Source organism: Scyliorhinus canicula, chromosome 2 (assembly GCF_902713615.1).
Source record: "Scyliorhinus canicula chromosome 2, sScyCan1.1, whole genome shotgun sequence".
NCBI classification, from domain to species: Eukaryota; Metazoa; Chordata; class Chondrichthyes; order Carcharhiniformes; family Scyliorhinidae; genus Scyliorhinus; species Scyliorhinus canicula.
In genome coordinates, this window is record NC_052147.1 from 187,510,375 (window position 1) to 187,516,806 (window position 6,432).

Sequence of the window (6,432 nt, forward strand, 5' to 3'; positions counted from 1 at the left end):
GAATCGTGGGGACGCCTGAAGGCATCGAGGGAGCGAACGCTGGCGCGTATGTGGCCAAGGTGCTGGAGAAGTTGATGGGAGGGAGCCTTTGAGCAGCCCCTGGAGGTTGACCGAGTGTACAGGGCACGGATGAGGAAGCCACAGGTGAATGAGCCACCAAGGGCAATGGTGGTGTGTCTCCACTGGTTCCTGGATAAGGAGTAGATACTGAGATGGGCGAGGCAGATGAGGAGGCACGCCTGGGTGGGGAGTGAGCTTTGGGTGTACTAGGACCTGGGTGCAGACCTGTTGAAGAGGAGAGTCGGGTTTAATCGGGTGAAGGCTGCCCTCTTTAAAAAGGGGGTGAAATTTGGGCTACGTCTGCAACAGCCTTACGGAATTAAGAGGATTTATTTCCGCGGACAGAAAACCTCTACCCTCAGCCCCACTACTAAAACACATCCTTCAGACAGCTAAAGGCAGAGAATACGGCATCATCAAAGTAAGAAGTCACCATCGCTCCTCCCCACCCAGTAATGTGAAAGCTGATGCCCGAGCGAAGGCAGGCTCACGACATGGCCACTTTTGGCAACCCCCCGAGAGTGCCCCAGTACACGCAGTTCAGGTCTCACAAACCAACATACAGGACATAGCTCAGGCACAAAAAGAAGACAAAGCATTAAAGGAGATTTTAAAAGGAAACTCCCCAGCTCCCTATGAAAAGTTTAAACATTCTTTGACGGTCCATGAGGGAATCGTTTTAAAAGATGGAGTTTATGTAGTCCCTACCCAGCTTAGGAACGAGATCATTTGCAAGTTCCATGACATGGACACCAAGGGATTAAATTCACCCTTGCCCACCTCAGACCCCTCTGCTGATGGCCCGAGTTGAAAACCGACGTGTCCCATAACGTCGAGAATTGTTTAATTTGCGCCCAAAACAACCCCGATAGGTTTGTGAGAAAAGCCCAGCTCAGACACACCCGCCCTGTAAATGGCCCGATGGCCTGTGGACAAACCTCCAATTAGATCATATTGCTCCTCCCCAGCAGAAATTGTTACAAGTATGTGTTGGTAGTGATAGACATATTTACGAAATTGCCCGAAGCGTTCCCATTGAGAACAAATACAGCCAAGGCCACCGCAAAGGTCTTAACAGAACAGATTTTTACATGATGGGGACTGCCTCATTCTATTGAGTTGGACCAAGGTTCCCACTTTACGGGAAGAGTCATGAAAAATGTTATGACAATGTTTGGAATTAAGAAAAGTTCCACATTGCCTATCACCCGCAGTCCAGCGGCATAGTGGAGCGCATGAATCGTACGCTAAAGGCCACCCTTAGGAAAATGGTGCAGCAGCAAAATACAACATGGGACACAGTGCTCCCATTCACACTGATGTTTATTAGGAACACGGTGTCGAGCTCTACAGGATATACTCCCCCATACCCTCATGACCGGACGACCCATGAAGGGTACAGAATACTTATTCAGACTTGATTTGGCCAGCCCTGCAGTCACCGCCCTGACCCATGAGAAAGCAGTCCAGCAATGGGAGAGAATATTAAAGCAGCACAGCTCGCTGCAGCTGTTCGACTAGGCGCTAAACAAAATCAGAGTAAGGCCTGCATTGACAAAACAGTATACCTGACAGAGTATACAGTCGGACATCAGGTAATGATCACCTTGTACAACCCTAGTTCGTTCATCTCGCCAAAATTTGCAGGACCCTATTCAATTTCAGATAAGGCAAGCCCTTCGGTTTACAAAATCATGTTTCCAAACGGAAAATCAGGATGGTTCCATGTAAATCAGCTTAAGGTTTATGGAACGCAGTGCAGCCACTCGCACCATCTCTCATTGGCAATGGCAGACAATGAGGACCCACCCACTGACAACCTGAGTTCTCCCTCCCCCAGCAGCAGCAGCACGTCCACAGACAAGACCTTGACTACACTCCCAGGATCAAATTTCACCCTGGCGCTTGAATCGGCTGCTAGCAGCAGCGGCAGCACGACCAAAGCCCCTGAGAGACCCGAACAAAGATTCCTCGAACCAGGCCCCAGTCACTACAGGCCCAAACACCCCGACGACGATAATCTCCGCCCCTTTTTTTAACTGACCAATCCGGAACTTGACCCGCCACCCGATGATAGCGACACCCCCCTGACAATCTCCCTACGGACCATGAAGCACTGGCACCGTGATAATTCCTGTCGCTTGACGAGAAATGACGAAATGGACCCCACATTGGCACATGCCGCGTTAGCACGCAAACTCCATGAAAGAGTTTGGCACCCCGGAGATTGGGGCAGCTACGAGTCTGACTCCCGCCATGGTAACCCCTTTGCAAACCTTTTTGAAATGGAATCTTGAGGTGTTCAGATGATGAGAGTCAGGAACCGATGGAGATTCACGGTGTCCTGTACTCTGATGGAGCCTGCCCGTTTTTTTCTTTAATTTGTTATTTTTATATGTTGAATGTTTGTTTATTTGTGCGAACACTCCTGTCGATCTCACTTAATTTCTTGATACAGTTTCTTCTTTCGGTCTCACACCAACGTTCTTTATACAGCCATAATTACTCACCTGACGCCACATGGCAGTTAGTGAAACAAATTTGTCAACAACCCATATTGTTACAAATTCATTCCGTTCTTGGAAGGTCACAAAGGCAGTGGAGTAACGGCACTTATCCCCGCCCTGCCTGGGGACCTCCTATTCATTTGGTCAGCCAAGCTCGGGTAGTGGAGCAACGGCACTGATCACCGCCCTACCCGGGGATCCCACCCATTCTTGCCCTGCCGTGGATAATACGCACCACCCCATTCGACTACTTGGTTTTGAAACTCTTTTTCTGTTTTTTTTTCGACCCCTGTGGTTTAAAGAATGCTCTTTGCCACTACTTTCGCTCTTCCTGGCAACCCTTCTGTTGCTATTCCCCCACATACTATTTAAATATAAGAAATACTTGGTCGGAAAAACAAGTTTGCAGAGGATGGATAAATTGTCCACCCACTCAGCTCATCGACCACAGGCTGCGAGAGTGCTCGTGCTGTGACACAGAACTTTTTTTTTTGGGATGTCTTGTCTCCGCAAATGGTTGTTTAAATACAAAATGAGACAGTCACCGATGGTGACGATTATAACGGGAGAATTGACATTAAGGAGAAACAGACGGAAATACGAGATGTTAAACAACACGATAATAACAGACACTATGCTTGTTCCCTTAGAGAGATATGAAGACACTCGACGGTGAAGGAAAACCAAACCAAGATGAAGACGACCCTGATAATCGGCATCATGATCGTCGCTGGAACATTCCAGCTGCATGTGTTACCCACTTCTACCACCCTCACCACACAGGCCCCGAACACGACCACTCAACACAACACCCCCAACCTCCGGACACTACACCACACACACACCCAGCCACCGATACCCCACATGGTGTGAGAACCTCATCAAGTGTTCACTGTCCTACACAGTGGAGGCCTTACTAGTAATAACCATATTGTACAGTATCATTCAGACAATTAGATTGCGGAAGTGGAGACAGAGAGCCTTCCGTCCTCCAGTATATATATTCAGAGCCCCTTTCCTCGGACTCCAGCAAACCCCAACCTCTTTCTGAACCTTTTCTTTAATAAATTCCGCGGTTGTTGTTTTGTGAATAAAGTTTATTTTTCTGTGTGTGTAAGTCAGTGATAGGAAGAAATGCGATGCTGCTATCGAATATTGTTTTTGTATTGTAACATAAGTTTTTGGATTGTAAATAGCAGCATGAGTGTAGTCTAGTTAGAGGCAGTTAGAGGTTCCCCCTTTTTTTATGAATGTTAAATGGCCCCCTAGAGATTCTTAGACATATGGGGCTGGATTCTCTCCTACCCAGTGGGGCGGGGGTCCCGGCGGGATGGAGTGGTGTGAACCACTCTGGCATCGGGCCGCCCAAAGGAGCAGATTTCTCCGCACCTTTAGGGGCCAAGCCCTCACCTTGAGGGGCTAGGCCCGCGCCAGAGTGGTTCCCGTCCCGCTGGCTGGCATGGAAGGCCTTTGGCACCACGCCAGCCGGGGCCGAAGGGACTTCGCCGGCCGGCAGAAGTCCACGCATGCACTGGAGCGTCAGCGGCTGCTGACATCATCCCTGCGCATGCGCAGGGGAGGGGGGTCACTTCTGCGTCGGCCATAGCCTTTGCGATGGCCGACGCGGTTGAAAAGAGTGCCCGCACGGCATAAACTAGTAGCGTTTATGTTGCATGATTGATTGTCTGTATATAAAGTACCCTTGAACTAACTAACTGGTGTTTGGCTCTTTGATCGATAGCCGGTTGAAACTTGTGGTGGTATCATTTGATACCTGGCGACTCTAAGCTTTCGGACATAGACAATATAGAAAGAAGGCAAATTCACTGATTGCCCTAATTGGAACAGAGCCACAGGAAACACCAAGCAGTAGAGACAAACACACAACAAAGGGAAGTAGTTCACTGCCTGCTTCTATTTCTTACGATCTTTCTAGCTCCGGATCCTGCCTGACTTGCTGTGTTTCCAGTATTTCTGCTTTTACCCTAAATATGGGAACAGAAATTTCAACATTGGAGGAACAGGAAATGTGGACAGCTGAAGGGAACATGTTCCTCAGCAGAGTTGCTTGGTGCTTTGCCCTTTCTTTAATAAGAAGGTGCCACATGCATAACTTGGATGCAAGTTCCCATCCAAGCTACACACCATCCTGGAACTATTATCACCATTCCTTCATCGTTGCTGCATGAAAACCCTAGAACTCCCTCCTCTCACAGCACCGTGGTGCACTTATGTCGAATGGGCTGCAGAAGTTCAAGAAGGCAGCTGGCCTGCTGCACTTACAAATCAACAATGTTCCTTCCCACCCCAGAACCCTAACACTCAAGCTTCAAAGCACATAATTACTGTCTGCAATTTAATTGCAGCACAATGTCACAACTGTTCACCTTACCTTTTACTCAAAGGATCGCCACAGCAATGAATCCACTGTTAAATAAATAACAAAATGAAACAAAACAAGGCGCCTTAAAGTGGCACTCTGCCGATGTGCCTTGCATTAAGTTTCACTTTTACTCTATTTCCTGTGCTGTGAGAAGGGAGAATTCTAAACGTTGAGGAAGGAAGTGAGTTATAAGCAGACCTGTCTTCACAATTGTTGACAACGTCTGGTCAGATGTTCTTGCCACCTTTTATCTCTAACTTTTTCCAGTTCTGATGAAATGTTATCTGTACTGCTACTTCTATTTCTTATGATCTTTCTAGCTCCGGATCCTGCCTGACTTGCTGAGTGGTTCCAGTACTTTCTACTTTTACCAGTTGATCTCCTTTTTATTTCTTACAGAAGTGCTAAATATGGGTACAGAAATTTCAACATTGGAGTAACAGGAAATGTGGACAGCTGAAGGGGGCATGTTCCACAGTAGAGGTGCTTGCTGCTTTGCCCTTTCCTTAATAAGCAGGTGGCACATGCAGAGACAGGGAATGCTAGGCAGGGCAGTCGGAATCTGTGGAGAGAAGAGAAGTTATGTGAGCTGGGATTTGCTGGAAACCTTTGCCATTATCTGCAGTGTATGCCATTATGGCGCTGAACTTCCTAGATATTATGATGTGCATGAGTGAGACTATTACTTACGCCGAGCTATAATTTTCTGGGTCTTTTAAGCCGAGACCCTTGCTGAAACAATTAATAGCTCCGTGCTCATCAAAATTAATTTATCTGAATCAACCCTACTATGACCATCAATAACGGATAGACTATTACTTAATGGCGTAATAGTATTGGCAATGGTGTTCTCAGAACCAGTTATCTCTCAGAACCAGTGAGCTAAGTGCTCAATATTTACAGTACAGCAAAGGATGAGCTGCATTTTATAATAATTGGTTGAGCATTTTCTTGCAAAGCAAATGGGTTATTTGGCATCGAAATCAGCACAAGTTACAAAACTTCCAATGGCCACCTCTTGGCCTACTTAATGATGTGAAAGTTTCTTTCATAACACGTGAAGCATTAGAATGACAGGTATCCCTGCATTTCTTCTACTGCCTCCTTTTAAAAACACGTAAGGTCTAAATATGCTGTAGCAGGACTGCTATCAGCATCTGCCATCAGTTTTAGAATTAACCCCGTAGATGGAGGTTAATTTAATTTTGTGCATGAAGAGTTGCTGAAAGTGTGAGCTGATAACATTAGGGTGAGGGAAAGAGGATACCTGGGATCAGAGTGAACAGGGTCATCAATGGAGTATCTCCTTAATCAATTAGATTGAAGGACCGTGAAATGAAGAGTGCCAAGGACTGAAAAGGAAATTTAAATCCAAGTGCGCGAATTCAATATCAAATTAGAAACACAAAGAGAAAGAAAAGAGGGAAAGAAAGATTGAACTAAAGATAGGGGAAAAAAAGAGACAAAAAAGTAAACACCTTA

General features: G+C 46.5%; 1 protein-coding gene across 1 annotated transcript in view; it reads right to left on the reverse strand.

The window, feature by feature from the left end:
- LOC119961829 overlaps positions 1-5,176 on the reverse strand; it is a 47,868-nt gene extending 42,692 nt beyond the window's left edge. The window contains exon 1 of the mRNA XM_038789209.1: positions 4,960-5,176. The gene's annotated coding sequence lies outside the window, so the exon portion shown is untranslated. The remainder of the gene's footprint in view (positions 1-4,959) is intronic.
- Positions 5,177-6,432: the final 1,256 nt, after the last annotated feature.